This window comes from Rhinoderma darwinii, chromosome 1 (assembly GCF_050947455.1).
Source record: "Rhinoderma darwinii isolate aRhiDar2 chromosome 1, aRhiDar2.hap1, whole genome shotgun sequence".
Classification (NCBI taxonomy): domain Eukaryota; kingdom Metazoa; phylum Chordata; class Amphibia; order Anura; family Rhinodermatidae; genus Rhinoderma; species Rhinoderma darwinii.
The window spans coordinates 549,081,399-549,096,934 of record NC_134687.1 but is presented as its reverse complement, the minus strand read 5'-3'; positions in this window follow the sequence as shown (position 1 = coordinate 549,096,934).

Below are 15,536 nucleotides of genomic sequence, written 5' to 3'. Positions count from 1 at the left end.
ATTTCTCACATTTTCAAGAAAATGTCAAAAGCCTATTTTTTCAGGGACCAGTTCAGTTCTGAAGTGGCTTTGTGGGCCTTATATATTAGAAAGTCCCCATAAATCACCCCATTTTGAAAACTGCACCCCTCAAAGTATTCAAAACAGCATTCAGAAAGAGTTTTAACCCTTTAGGCGTTTTACAGGAATTAAAGCAAAGTAGAGGTGAAATTTACAAATTTCATTTTTTTTTTCGAAAATTAATTTGTAATACATTTTTTCTGTACCACAGAAGGTTTTACCAGAGAAACCCAACTCAATATTTATTGCCCAGATTCTGCAGTTTTTAGAAATATCCCACATGTGGTCCTAGTGCGGTAATGGACTGAATACACAGGCCTCAGAAACAAAGAAGCACCTAGTGGATTTTGGGGCCTCCTTTTTTTAGATTATATTTTAGGCACATGTCAGGTTTGAATAGGTCTTGTGGTACCAAAACAGTAAAGACCTCCCAAAAGTGACCCCATTTTGGAAACTATACCCCTCAAAGAATTTATCTATGGGTATAGTTAGCATTTTGAACCCATAGTTTTTTTGCTAAATTTATTTGAATTAGTATGTAAAGATGAAAATCTACTTTTTTTGTGAAAAAACATAAAAATGTTAAATATTTACAAGGAATAAAGTAGAAAAAACACCCCAACATATGTAAAGCAATTTCTTACAATTATAGCAATACCCCATATGTGGTAATAATCTGCTGTTTGGACCCACAGCAGGCCTCAGAAGGGAAGGAGCACCATTTGGATTTTGGATTTCTGATTTTGCTGGAATAGTTTTCAGTGCCGTGTCACGTTTGCAATGCACTGGAGGGATGAAAACCATGGAAACCCCCCAATAGTGACCCCATTTTGGAAACTACACCCCTCAAGGAATTTTTCTAGGGGTAAAGTTAGCATTTTGACATCCACTTCTCTTCGTTAACACCCAGCTTCTGGGAGTGCACAGACACAAAGGCGTGTTCTCGAGAGATCACGCTGTGACGTCACTTCCTGCCCCAGGTCCTGCATCGTGTCGGACGAGCGAGGACACATCGGCACCAGGCGACAGAGGCTACATCGACTTACCTGCAAACGCCGATGCTGCTGCAGAATCAACTGTACCCTCTGTCGCCTGGTGCCGATGTGTCCTCGCTCGTCCGACACGATGCAGGTATTTGTTTTAATTTTTTTACATTACTTTAGAGAAAAAATATGAAAAGGGTTTATTTTTGGACTTTAAATATTTATTTAATTTTTTCCACTAATAATAACTATTTACTTTTGTTTTTACATATTTTATTAGTCCCCCTGGGAGACTTGAACCAGCGATCGTTAGATCACTGGTAGAATACACTGCAATACTAATGTATTGCAGTATATTGTCATTTTTACAGGCTCCTGTAACAGCGCGATCTCTGTTTGTCCGTTAGTCCCGGGTGTCAACTGTATATACACAGCTGACACCCGCAGCGTATGGCACGGGCTCAGTGCGTGAGACGCTCCATATATCACCCCACACACCACGACATGTTATTAAGTCATGGTGCGCAAAGGGTTTAATGCGCAGCCGATGGTGGAAAGTGAAAATTACAATTTTCCACTGATGTGGCATTTTAGTGCACTATATGTTGTGCCCAGTTTGTGCCACAAATACCACAAATAAAATATTAACAGGGTTCTCCCGGGTATGGCGATGCCATATCGGTGGACGTAAACGGCTGTTTGGGCAGACTGTAGGGCTCAGAAGGGAGGGACGCTATTTGGCTTTTGGAGTGCAGATTGTCCTTGGTAGAAGCTCTGGCGTTTTGCTGGTATTTCAGTTTATAATGTGGGGGCAAATGTAGGTTGGGCAGAGTACATCAGGGGCATAATAAGAGGGTATAATAATGGGGTAAATAAATAATAATCCGCAGATATGTGGCCAGTGTTGCACTTATATTATAAATGGCGCCCGATCTTATCCGCTTTTGGAACGCTCTGCACATTTTGCATCGCCATAATCTGGGAGCCGGAACTTTTTTTATTTTTTCACCACCGGAGCTGTGTGAGGGCTCATTTGTTGCGGGACAATCTGTAATTTTCATTGGTACCATTTTGGGGTACATGCGATTTTGTTGATCACTTTTTATTCCATTTTTCGGCAAGCCAGGTGACCAAAAATCATCAATTCTGACAATGATTTTTATTTATTTTTTGCAGCGTTCACCCTGGGCTATAAATGACCATTATATTTTATTCTGTGGGTCGGTACAATTACGGCGATACGATATGTGTATAGGTTTTTTTATGTTTTGCAGCGTTTGCGCAATAAAATAACTTATTTAGAAAATAATTTATTTTCTGTGTCACCATATTCTGAGAGCCATAAGTTTTTTATTTTTCAGTCAAAAAAGCTGTGTAAGGGCTTGTTTTTTGCGGGACGGGTGGTAGTTTGTATTGGTACTATTTTGGCGTACATGCGACTTTTTGATCACTTTTTATTGTATATTTTGTGAGGGGTGGTGACTAAAAAATTGTGATTCTCGCTTTGTTTTTCATTTATTTTTTTTGCGGTGTTCACCGTGCGTGAAAAATAATATTATAGTTTTATAGTCGGGGTCGTTACGAACGCGGTGATACCAAATATGTGTACTTTTTTTTTACGTGTTCAATTTTTTTTCCTATAATAAAAGACTTATTATAGGAAAAAAAGCAGTTCATGTTTATATCACTTATAACTTTTATTTTTACACTTTTTTTAAAACATTTTTATTCTTTTTTTACTTTTTTCACTTGTCCCACTAGGGGACACTTAGACCTGCAGCTCTGATCGCTGCTGGAATACATTACACTACCCACGTAGTGTAATGCATTCCAACGGTCATTGTGACGTGACAGTCACACTGACAGGAAGCCTACGACGACCACCCTCCGGGTGGTCCTCATAGGCTTCTGTACATGGCAACCCGGAAGCCATTGTCTGGCGTCCGGTTGCCATGGGTACGATCGCCAGCCCCCGTAATTTCACATGGGGGCTGCCGATCGGCGCTAAACACCTTAATTGTGGCGTTCAAATCGAACGCCGCAATTAAGGGGTTAACTGTCGAAATCAGCAGCGATAGGCCGCTGATCGGCAACGGGGAATGCAGGGCAGACACCCTGCACAGTTAACCGCCGCTGCGGTGTAGTGCCGCGCGGCGGTTCACTGTCAAGCACAGACGTAACTGCACGTCAAGGTGCGCGACGTGACTGCTCACATTGACGTGCAGTTACGTCAAGGTGCGGGAAGGGGTTAACTACCGTTGCACGAATCACGCGCGGCACCCGGAAGTGCTTCTGTGTGCCGAGCGCGATTTGCACGCCCCCATTGACTTCAATGGGTGCGTGCTGCGCAAAACACGGGCAAGTATAGGACATGTCGTGAGGTTTATGCAGCGCACATACGCTGCGTGAAAATCACTGACAGTCTGAACGGCCCCATTCACTTACATAGGTCCGTAGCACGGACGTATAACACGTTTGCGTGAATAAAGCCTAAGGCCTTACAAACATTTGTGAAAGAATGGGTCGTTGTAAAGAGCTCACTGGACGTCACCATTGCAACAAGTCAGTCTGAGAAATTTCTTCCCTCCTAGATATTCCACGATAAACTGTGAGTGATATTATTGCCAAGTGGAAGAGTATGGGAACCACAGCAACTCAACCACATGGCCAAGCAGTTGCATGCAACCTTACATCACCAAGCACAATGTGAAGCAATAGAAACGTGTTCTGTGGAGTGATGAATCACGCTTCAGTCTGATGGATGAGTCTGGGTTTTGTGAATGCCAGGAGAACGTTACCTGTCTGACTGTATTGTGTCAACTGTAAAGTTTGGTGGAGGAGGGATAATGCTATAGGCTTCGCCTTTGGGCGGGGCCTAATTGGCTTCCGTAATGGCAGAGCAGGAGGCCATTGTTAGGCCTACTTTTGTCATGGCAGCAGTTGGCAGCCCGGCTATAGCATGACAGGGCTGCTGATCTGCTACCAACCACAAAGATGTAGATCGCTTTCAAGAAGTTAATGGCAGGAATCGGAGCTAGCTAAGGTTTTTGCCGTTACAGGTGGATGTCAGCTGTAACATACAGCTGACATCCACTGCTGATGATGCCGGCTCAGCTCCTTAGCCGGCGCCATCATGCCGATGGCTACAGAAGCCTTTTAGGCCCCGCCTCTGGTCGGGGCCTGAAAGTCTTCCATACTAGGCATACCAGAAGGCCTGTTAGGCCTCCGGTTGCCTTTGCAGCCACCGGCACCCAGGCAACATCATTGCTGGGGTGCCAATGAGCTGCAAACACCTTAAATGCAGCGATCGCTTTTAACCGCTGCATTTATGGGGTTAATGGCAGGGATCGGAGAAAACTTTGGTCCCCGCCATTACCCCAGGGTGTCAGCTGTAACATGCAGCCGACACCCGGGGATGGTGGCACCGACTCAGCTTCTGAGCTGGTGTCCACCATTTGTCGTATAGATACGTAAGCACTAGATTTCCATGACGTATCCATACGACAAATGTCGGGAAGGGGTTAAGAATCTTTATTGTTTATATTGTTGCTTAGCAGCAAAAGATCATTGTAAAAATAGATGTGTGGACCATGTGGTGACAGGCGTAGAAAAGTCGCAAATTTGGGAAAAACTCACAATTTGCGCAAGTAAAGAGCGACTTTATCTTTTTACACTACTCACAGTAATTTTCAGAAAAAAAGGGCTGGGGTACCCGCGGCCAACAAATTATAGCGTAAAGTCACGCCATCTTGTAGCTGCCGTAAACTACATTTTGTGGAGAAACAGAAATCACAAGATCCATACAAATTTATTAAATGGCATGCGCCTTAATAAATTTGTTGCATCTTACTCCTGTGGTCTTCAGACTAAGGCCTTATTCTCAAGTGCGTGTCCGATTTTTCATATACTGTTTTTCATGCATATGAATGTCCGCGTTGCGTCACCTTGATTTCCTTCCATATGTCATCCTTTTTTCTCATCTGTTTTTCTTAAGCACTTCCTGGTTTCATTTTTCTTTTTTTTTTACTGAATTTCTTTAGCAAATGATCCATAAAAACATCATCCATGTGCTGTTTTTTTTACACACACCCATAGACTTTAATCGACGAGTCCGTTCTACAAAAACAGACCAGATTAGGACATGCTGTGACTGTCTCGCAACGAACACATGCTCCGTGAAGAGCTATTTAAATATAACGTTATTTAACCCCCAAGGTGAACGCTGTAAAAAAATAAAAAATGCAAGGATTCACATTAGCTCCCCAAAAAATGGGATAAAAAGTGATGAAAAAGTCACATGAACCCCAAAAACGATAGCTCGCCCTGCAAAAAACAACCGCTCAATCGATGGAAAAATAAAAAGTTATGGCTCTCAGAATGTGGTGACACAAAGCTATTTTTTTTAACAACTCGTTTTTTCTTTGTAAAATTGGTAAAACATAAAAAAAATTATAACATTTTGGTATCGCCGTAATAGTATTAGCCCATAGAATAAAGTTAACATGCCGTTTTTACAGCACAGTAAATACCGTAAAAACAAAACCCCAAAAACAATGGAGGAATAGCTGTTTTTTCCCATTCCACCACATAAATATATATTTTTTCAATTTCCCAGTATATTATATGTTACATTAAATGGTACCATTGAAAACTGCAACTTGTCCCGCAAAAAACAAGCCTTTATTACGGAAAAATAGAAAAGTTATGGCTTTTGAAAGGCGGGTATGAAAAAGTTGCACTACAACATATAAAGTGGTATCCTCTGTCTATTATAGTTATTTTGATATAGGGGATGTACTGTTTCTGTCTAGCGGTGGTGTTCTTTATTTTATTTTTAACTTTATGCCTTCTGTCCCCACATCCTCTTCTGGGGGACATTTTAACTTTAGATATTTTTTTTTACATGACTGTTTTCATCCTCTCAAGTCACACTACAAAGCTGATTAGCAGCTCTAGCCCCTACCTGGCAATCGTGATCGCCAAGACTCATTGAGTGGAAATTAATCAACCTTTCTATGCTAGTTTTCTGGCGTGGAAAAGTCGCAAAATGGTCGTAATTTCCAAAAAGTGTGCGTGGCCAGAGCGGCTGGCAAATTTATTAAATTTGCACCAGATGGCTAGTCTAGAAAAATGGGGGAATCGTGGGCAAATCACTGGAAACACAAAAAAGTCAAAGATCAAGCAATAGCGTTAGGTTGGTCAGACCCTAAAATTTAAACAGACATAATAAAGTATCGTTATGTGCAAAATGTAGGACTAAGCTCAAGGGTCCAGTTTTCAGTACACAGGAATACTGTTGATATCGTTCACCAGTTACCTGACGAGTGACTTGGCCTCTAAATTCCCAAGATCTCAATCCGATCAAGCATCCGTGGGATGTGCTGGAAAAATAATTCTGATCCATGGGGGCTGCACCTAACAGCAAACAAGACTTAAAAGATCTGCTGGTAACGTCTCGATGTCAGATACCACAGGACACTTTCAGAGGTCTTGTGGAGTCCATACCTCGATGCGCAGAGCTGTTTTGGTGGCACGAGAGGGACCTATACAATATTAAGCAGGTGGTTTAACCCCTTCGCACACCATGATGTAATAGCACGTCGTGGTGCGGGGGATGATGTACGGAGGGGGCTCACGCACTGAGCCCGCTCCATACGCTGCGGGTGTCAGCGGTGTCAGCTGCGGGTGTCAGCTGTGCTGCGACACCCGGGACTATAGGCCAGGAGCAGCGATCGCACTGTTCCTGGCCGTTTAACACCTCAAATGCTGCAGTTAATCGCAACCGCAGTACATGAGGTGTTAAAAGAGAGGGACGGCCCCCTCTGATTGTGGGGTGCCGATAGTGGTCATGGCAGCCCAGGGGCCTAATGAGGCCCCCAGGACTGCCTTCACTCTGCCTCTGTTATGCCCTGCTATGGCAACGGAAGCCTGTAAAAATGACAATATACTGCAATACATTAGTATTGCAGTGTATTGTACCAGTGATCTTACGATCGCTGGTTCAAGTCCCCTAGGGACCTCAAAATAAAATGGAGGAATCACAGTTTTTTTCCAAGTTCATTATATGGTACTTTAAATGGTGGCAATATAAACTACAACTTCTCCCGCAAAAAAAAAAAAAAAAGCCCTCACACCACTCTATTGACGGAAAAATTAAAAAGCTATGGCTCCTGGGAGGCGGGGAGTGAAAAATGAAAATGAAAAAGGAGAACAATGCTCAGTCCTGAAAGGGTTAATGTTATGGCCGATCGGTGTATATTATACATGATGTAATTTATCAGTTAATCAACCCGCTACAGTTGCATGACTTATGACAACTAGATTTACAGTATATGATACATACGTTTATTATAAGTCGCGTAGTCCTATGAAAAGCTGTACAGATTTTATGCTCTTTATTTCTTACTCTGGATCTTTAGCTGCATTTTTCTTGTTGTTTTTAGCATATGACGTAAGGGAGGGAGAGAACTGAAGTAGATTTGACCTGCCACATGAATGTAAGTGCTGACATAGAAAGTAATTACTGGTGCAGCACCATGTTTAGACCGCAGAATGCAATATTCTTCAGCAAATTGTTTCCTTGGTTACCGCTTTTAGAGCTGATGTGGTGCAACTTTCCCCAAGTTTAATGTCTCAGGCACAAAGTATCTGGATGTTCTAGCTCTGCTATATTTTAAGCACACACGACATAATATTTACTGTTGTTTTTATACACAACTGCATATATTCTTTTGCCTACAAAAAATATGAAGATAAATAGGTGTTGTTTATGTGATGTTCCTATTCACTCGGCTATATACCCCTAGCACAAGAATTGTGTCTCATGTTGTGGGGCCCTAACGATTTTCAACTTTTCCCTGGCTTCGGACATTTCCTCTAATGTTCCTGTGTCTTGTGGTAGTACGTGGCTCTTTTGCTTTTTCTGGATTTCTGTGCACGGACACCAGCTTCTCTATTCTTCAGATCAGCCACTGGCACCTCTATTTTTGTAGGTGTGCAGGACTGCATTGTGCCCAATTTGAGTGGATACAGACAGACAGAACCTTCTTAGGCCTCATGTAGACGACCGTAAGGGTTTTTACTGTCTGCAAATACGGATCTGCAAATACGGATTCACATCCATAGCCACCCGCAATTGCGAAGGCGCACATAGACTTCTCTGGGTGGGCGAGTCCGTGCCGCAATTGCGAACAAGAATATGATATGTTCTACATTTTGTGGTTCATTTCTACGGCCTGGACACACATCCGTAAATATATGGAAAGGTGTCCATGGCCTATAGAAATGGATGCGTCCGTAATTTCACCCGTAATTACCTGATCCGTAATTACGGATGAAAACGAAGATTCACAATCCCGGCACTTCGCTAACGTTTGTGTGGGACTTACAGCAGAGCAAAACGTAATCTCCCTGTAACCTGTCAGTTACAGCGTGATCTCACGAGATTACGCTTGCTTTGCTGTAAGTACCACAGAAACGTTAGCGAAGTGCCGGGATTCTCAATAGACATCCTGTCCTGGCTGGAAAGAATGTCTATTCACTGTCTAAACACTTCAGTAACGTTAATGTGTCAGTATAAGGCTGGGTTCACACGTGGCGGAATTTCACTTAAATTCCGCTGCGGACACTCCGCAGCGTTAATCCGCAGCGGAGCCGTTTGTCCATTGACTTTCACTTTAATTTAGCAGTGTTCGTTTAGACGATGCGTACAATTCCGCTGCGGAGCATAGGCTGCGGAGCGGAATTTGGTGTCCGCAGCATGCTCTGTCTGTTGCGGAGCAGTGGCGGACTCATGGCGGAATTTCTCCCTTGACTTCAATGGAGATTCTAATTTCCGCAATGAAGTCCGCAGCTGTCATGCACATGTTATGTGTGCTGCGGATGCGTCTTGCTTTTTTAACTTGACATTTCTTCATTCTGGCTGGACCTATGTATTTCTAGGTCTACAGCCAGACTGAGGAAGTCAATGGGGCTCCCGTAATTACGGGAGCGTTGCTAGGAGACGTCTGTAAATAGTCACTGTCCAGGGTGCTGAAAGAGTTAAGCGATCGGCAGTAACTGTTTCTGCACCCTGGACAGTGACTACCGATCACAATATAGAGCAACCTGTCAAAAAAATATAAGTTCATACTTACCGAGAACTCCCTGCTTCTGTCTCCAGTCTGGCTTCCCAGGATGACGTTTCAGTCTAAGTGACGGCTGCAGCCAATCACAGGCCAAGCACAGGCTGCAGCGGTCACATGGACTGGCGCGTCATCCAGGGAGGTCGGGCTGGATGCCGAAAGAGGGACGCGTCACCAAGACAACGGCCGGTAAGTATGAAAATCGTTTACTTTCACTAGGGAAAGTGCTGTCCCTTCTCTCTATCCTGCACTGATAGGGAGAAGGGAAGCACTTTTCCCGCAGTCCGCAGCAGCTAGTCCGCATCAATTTTCTGCACATTTTGTGCAGATCCGCAGCAGAATCTGCAACGCAGATTCTGTGCAGCATTGATGCGGACAGTTGCGGAGGAAATCCGCCACGTGTGGTCATGCCCTAAGACAGCACATAGTGAACAACGCAGTGTCACTATGTGCGGAGTAAATGAATGGAGAGAAGTGTATGACGATGATTGGTCACTGATTGGTCAGCGTCATACACTCCTCTGTACAATGCCCACTTGGTCTAAAGTAAAAACACGCCCAGTTGGGCATTAAGAAAGTAATTAGCATAAAGCTAAAATCGCTCCTAACATGGTAAAAATAAATCGTTTTTCTAAATAAAAAGCACTGCTGTCACCTACATTATAGCGCCCATCTCCTTATATAGGAGATAGGGCACTTATAATGTGGTGACAGAGCCTCTTTAATGTAAAATCTGGCCGCACTAAACATTGCATCAAAAAAATGCTGCGAAAACGGCTTTAAAAACGTACAAAAACGCACCAAAACGCTGTGTGAATCTAGCCTTATAGCGATTCCAATAAAAAAAAGAATGATTCATACTTCATAAAGCCCAGGACCCCATTATATCAGAAGAAAAGTCCCATCACTTAAAAAAATAGACCACTTAAAATATGGGCAAAAGGCTGTTAAAAAAAAAGTGTAATATAGCTTTTGACTCCGTCATTCTCGTGCCGACAGTACCAAGGTACCCCACTTTGTTTCGTTGTCATTGCAGTGTGATGATGTTTCTTATATGGGCAGATGACCATGGCGGCCAATTGCTGGCCACAGCCTTGATGTGCCATCCTTAGTGATATCCCTGCTGCGGCCAACTAATGGCTGCAATAGTCACGTGTCCAATTTTTTTTTTTACATTTTGCAGCAATTAGCTACTATTTTAAAGGGGTTGTCCAGTTCAGCAAATGAATGTGTTTTTTTTTGGTATGATTAGAAGTTATCCAATTTTCCAATATATTTCGAAAGATTAATTCCTCAAGTTTTCAAGATCTCCGCTTGTTGTTGTTCAGTAGGAACATTCATTATTTACTTCCAGGGGATACAATTATGTCCTGGTCATGTGATGAACACCCATGTGCTGGGATTGTTACAGTGAGGCCTGATTTACACGAGCGTGTGGGTTTTGCGCATGCAAAAAACGCGGCGTTTTGCGTGCGCAAAAGGCACTTAACAGCTGCGTGTGTCTTCAGTGTATGATGCGCGGCTGCGAGATCATTATGACTCCGTGGTACACGTGGTGCTTTTCTGTTTACATTCAGAGCTTGACAGCTGTTGCGCGAACCACGCAGTTCGCACGGAAGTGCTTCCGTGCGGCATGCGTGGTTTTCACGCACCCATTGACTTCAATGGGTGCGTGATGCGCGAAAAACTGTGAAATATAGAACATGTCGTGAGTTTTACGCAGCGCACTCACGCTGCGCAAAACCCACAGACTGTCTGCACTGCCCCATAGAGTAATATAGGTGCGTACGACACGCGTGAAAAGCACGCGCGTCGCACACGCGTATATTACGCTCGTGTAAATGATGCCTGATAGTACAGTTATCAGATCTGTGTCTTCTAATGAGCCGTGCACCTGTGTGTTCATCACATGACCATGGACAGAATTGTATCCACTGGATGTAAACAATGAATATTTCTACTGAATATCAACAAGCAGAGATCTTGAACACGATGAGGAATTAATACAGAAAGTATATTGGAAAATTGTATAACTTTTAATTAAATATATATAAAAAATGTATTTGCTGAACCTGGACAACCACTTTAAAGATGATAAACTGTTCTGAAACTAGCTACACTCAGTCCAAAGGTGTAGCTAGGTTCTCCAGCACCCGGGGCAAAGATTCAGTTTGGCGCCCCCCCAACCTCTTTCCCAACATCTCCTTCCCCCCATGTTTTTTTTCTCTTCCAATCAATGGCGCGTCATTTCTTTTCCACATTTCTTTTTATGTAACTCGAGCATAAAAACATTTGTACATTTTACAAGCAATATAGTTCTATACACAACACCAGAATAGTGCTCAGTACATACATACATACAGCCCCAGACCCAAGCTCATTACATATATACAGCACCAGCACAAAGTTCAGTACATACATACAGCATCATAACCAACTCATTACATATATACAGCATCAGAACCCAACTCAGTACATAAATACAACACCAGCACAAATACAGCTCAATTTAGTGCAACCCTTGCTGTATAGGTTTGCACTAATTTGTTTTCCAGCTCCCAGCATGGCTCGAACAATGGTAGGGATATGCTGGGAATTGCTGTTTCACAAAAAAGAAATCATATCATAATCATACCACCTTTCTCGCTGCAGATCATACAGTGACTACATTACTGATTAGAGGCAGAATAAACATTAAGTGACTCACCGGTGACGTCTAAGATTCTAGTTCTTTTTCTCCATCCGATCCAGACCCCTATGATGACTTCTCCGGGTCACAGCCCATTTCTGCAGTTTGCCGCTCAGATGTCTACATCTTCTCACTTTTCAAAACATTTCTATACCTATAAACAAAGATAAAGCTCTCATTATACCACACACTACGACGCTAAATATAATAGCGACATACACTGCACCTCTAATTATAATAGCACCATTGTAATGACGGGGTTGGGAGACAGACAGGTGAGTCCTAACCTACCCGCCACTCAGTCCCTGCCTACTTGCATGACCCATCCAAGGCGACGCCGTACAACTGGGCGACGGTCCCAACGCTCAATATGTGCACGACAGACAAGCAGACAAGGGTACACAGAAGCTAAGGGAAATGGGGCAGTTGCCCACGGCAACACCGTGAGCAACAAGAGTAGTGAACGAGCCGAGTCAAACCAGGAGTGTACGAGGTACCAAACGCAGAGCAGGAGCGTAGTCAGTAAAGCCAGGGTCAATATGAAGCAGAGGTCAATAGTAATAGCTGGAACAGCAGAGCCAGGAAACAAGAGAGAATCACAGGCAAAGACAAGAAGCAAATTAAGGTATACATAGACCGAGGGCGGGAGCTAGAACCGTCTGGCCAGGCTGTGATAGGTTCTCCCACTCCTCAGCCTACCAGCCTGAGTGGTAGCAGATCGAGTCACTCTATCAGACCTATGAGCAGATACAGACTGATTAACCACGGGCGTCGACACAGAAGCTGTGTCTGGCAGATCCTTTACAACCATACACTGTGTCCCCCACACACACCGTGCCCCCTGTAGATAGTGCCTGCCATAGAGCCCCCTGTAGATAGTGCCCCCCATAGAGCCACCTGTAGATAGGGCCCCCATATAGCCCACCCCTGTATATAGTGTCCCACAAATAGCTCCTCCTATAGTGCTCCACAGATAGCCCACCCCTGTATATAGCCCCCTGTAGATATCGCCCACCCCTGTATATAGTGCCCCACATATAGTCCACCCCTGTATATAGTGCTCCACAGATAGCCAACCCCTGTATATAGCCCCCTGTAGATATAGCCTACCCCTGTATATAGTGCTCCACAGATAGCCCACCCCTGTATATAGCCCCCTGTAGATATAGCCCACCCCTATATATAGTGCTCCATAGATAGCCCACCCCTGTATATAGCCCCCCTGTAGATATAGCCCACCCCTGTGTACACCGTTTTCCAAATTATTATGCACATTGAATTTAAGTGTCATAAACATTTAATTATTAGTTTTTCAATTAACCTCATGGATGGTATTGTGTCTTAGGGCTCTTTGGATCATTGTAATCAATCTCAGACACCTGTGATAATTAGTTTGCCAGGTGTGCCCAATCAAAGGAAAACTACTTAAGAAGGACGTTCCACATTATTAAGCAGGCCACAGGTTTCAAGCAATATGGGAAAGAAAAAGGATCTCTCTGCTGCCGAAAAGCGTGAAATAGTACAATACCTTGGACAAGGTATAAAAACATTGGATATTTCAAGAAAACGTAGGCGTGATCATCGTACTGTGGAAAGATTTGTGGCTGATTCAGAGCACAGACGGGTTCGTTCAGATAAAGGCATAATGTGGAAGGTTTCTGCCAGACAAATTAATAGGATTAGGAAAGCAGCTGCTAAAATGCCATTGCAGAGCAACAAACAGGTATTTGAAGCCGCTGGTGCCTCTGGAGTCCCGCGAACCTCAAGGTGTAGGATCCTCCAGAGGTTTGCAAGTGTGCATAAAGCTATTATTCGGCCACCCCTAAACAATGCTCACAAGCAGAAACAGTTGCAGTGGGCTCAGAAATACATGAAGACTAATTTTCAAACCGTGTTGTTTACTGATGAGTGCCGTGCAACCCTGGATGGTCCAGATGGATGGAGTAGTGGATGGTTGGTGAATGGCTACCATGTCCCAACAAGGCTGCGACGTCAGCAAGGAGGTGGCGGAGTCATGTTTTGGGCTGGAATCATGGGGAGAGAGCTGGTAGGCCCCTTTAGGGTCACTGATGATGTGAAAATAACCTCTGCAAAGCACATAGAGTTTATGACTGACCACTTTCTTCCGTGGTACAAAAAGAAGAACCGTGCCTTCCGTAGTAAAATTATCTTCATGCATGACAATGCACCATCCCAAGCTGCAAAGAATACCTCTGTGTCATTGGCTGCTATGGGCATAAAACGAGAGAAACTCATGGTGTGGCCCCCGTGTTCCCCTGACCTCAACCCTATTAAGAACCTTTGAAGCATCCTCAAGCAAAATATTATGAGGGTGGGAGGCAGTTCACATCAAAACAGAAGCTCTGGAAGGCTATTCTGACATCCTGCAAAGATATTCAAGCAGAAACCGTCCAAATACTCACAAATTCAATGGATGCAAGAATTGTGAAGGTGATATCAAAGAAGGGGTCCTATGTTAACATGTAACTTGGCCTGTTAAGTTTTTTTTGATTGAAAGAGCTTTTGATTTCTCTAAATATGACCTCCTGATGCTGCAAATTCAACAAATTACCATTTTAGTTCTCTTTAAAACCATTAAAATGTTTTGATCTCTGTTGTGCATAATAATTTGAAACAGTTCATTTTGAGTTTTTTACTTCTAAAAGTAACAGGAGATTTGTTCAATAAAATTCGCATTATACTCCAACGGTTGATGGCTTGAAGATTATACTGACTGTCATTTGCATCGACTATTTAAGAAAATCAGCGAAAAATAACATTTGCATAATAATTTGGAACGCGGTGTATAGTGCTCCACAGATAGCCCACCCCTGTATATTGTGCACCACAGATATCCCACCCCTGTATATAGCCCCCTGTAGATATAGCCCACCCCTGTATATAGTGCTCCATAGATAGCCCACCCCTGTATATAGCCCCTGTAGATATAGCCCACCCCTGTATATAGTGTTCCACAGATAGTCCACCCCTATATATAGCCCCCCTATAGATATAGCCCCCCCCTGTAGATAAAGCCCCACCGGTAGATAATCCCCCCCTGTAGATAAAGCACCCCTGCAGATAAAGCCCCCCTGTAGATAAAGCCACACACTTTTTTATTACGATAAAATATCAAACTATTCAAACTCACCTTAATCCCGTTCCCGCGCTTTCCGGCAGCAATGGAGACCTTTTCTCTTCTGCAAAGGTCTCCTGGGGTTGAACGAAGCATCTATGAAAGGCGCTGATAGGCTGGGCAGAATGACTTTCCCTGTCATTCAGCGCCTTACAATGATGCAAGTGGCGCCAGGTATCGAGCCGCTTCACTTGTAGAAAAGCGCTGAATGGCTGGGCACGGAACGTACCCGGCCACTTATTGCTTCTAATTGTACTTTTGTCCTATAGACGCAGGTACAATTATAGTGCAGTATGGGGTGGCGCTGGCGCCCCTATCTGAGTTGGGCCCGGGGGAACATGCCCCGCCTGCCCACCCCCTAACTACGCCACTGCTCAGGCTCATTAGTCCCTCAAAGATGCAGTTAATTTTGGCCTTGAGGACAGAACAATTCCCTCTTTGCATCCTGACGCCCATAACTTTCTTATTTTTGTAGGACGTAGTTGTATGAGACTGCTTTTTGCGGGGCGAGTTATACTTTATGTAGGTACCATTTTTTGGTACAA